The sequence below is a fragment of the Penaeus monodon genome, chromosome 21 (genome assembly GCF_015228065.2).
Source record: "Penaeus monodon isolate SGIC_2016 chromosome 21, NSTDA_Pmon_1, whole genome shotgun sequence".
Lineage (NCBI taxonomy): Eukaryota > Metazoa > Arthropoda > Malacostraca > Decapoda > Penaeidae > Penaeus > Penaeus monodon.
The window spans coordinates 23,013,152-23,014,415 of NC_051406.1; positions in this window are offsets into that span (position 1 = coordinate 23,013,152).

The following is a 1,264-nucleotide window of genomic DNA, read 5'->3' on the forward strand; positions in this document are numbered from 1 at the left end:
AATGCGGTATGCGGCACTCAAAGGAATGCTTTCCATTATGCGCATTTAAAAATAAGAAAGAAAATCCCATTAATTCCTCACATGTCGGATTTCTGCATAATCCTCCTCTTCCCTGTCTCCTTTTTCATTTCCGCTGTCTCTTTCTCTTCCTCGTCTTTTCTTCTGTGTCTCATTATTTCTCTTTCACAGTTTACTTGAAAATGCCAAAGCTAATTTCAATTCTCAAAAACAGGTGTCATGTGTGTATAAAACTATGGAACCTGCTAATGCTTCCTAATGAATACGTGAATTAGCAGCAGACAACTGCCTTCTAACATGCAGCCAATAAGGATTCAGGCCAAACTTCTCAACAAAATCCGTACTGCGTTATATAAAAACAAAAATCAGATGAATATTTTTGCGATTTTTCGAAAGCCTTTGATACATCCTCTGTAATAGTCTTTCACAAGGCCCGGCATATGACTGAACTCCAAAATGAGAAAAGATATTGAGGGAGTCCCTCAAGGCCTGACACTTGGATCTATACTTTTATCAAAGGTAATGTTTGATCGACGTTTTGCCTTACATTTTTGCTCCATGTAGAACATCTTCCTGCTACGTTAAGACTTGGACAATTGAGAAATTATCATTAAAAGAAAACTTCATCATGATGATGCGTGTAGTGAAGCAAACACACTTATTATAAATTTGTTGAAGACACTTCAGATATACTGGTTGATTCACATTAACAATATTAAACAAAGAGTGTGTAAAACATTGCATATCATGCATACGACCATGGATACGATCTGCTTAAAGCAAGTTCATTATTCTTTGATATACCCTCATTTCACTTACTGTTCTGACAATATGGGACTGAGCACGTTCCTCTTATGTAAAACTTCTCAGAACCGTACAAAAGAGATTTATTCGAGGAATGAACCTTTAGCTCTTCCAATGCCCGCAAAGGCCATATATCTAAGCAATGCTGGTTGTTAAAACTAAAAGACATCGTAACCATACAGACGTGTTTGACTGTCCTGAGAATGCTTAAATCTGACTCATGTCATAAATCCCAGAATGGCTGCGAGACGAGTCAACAATTCACGCTCCGCAGCTTAAGAGATCACACGCTTTGTAAAGTCTGAAGCTTAGAGTCTCAAAAACCAGGAACTCCCTCAGCAAAACAGCTCAGAGAACCTCCTCTTTGCTTGCATCTATATCTCACCTCCAAAGATAAACTATGAATCAGTAATTATATATTTATTACCGCTTTCGACAACTC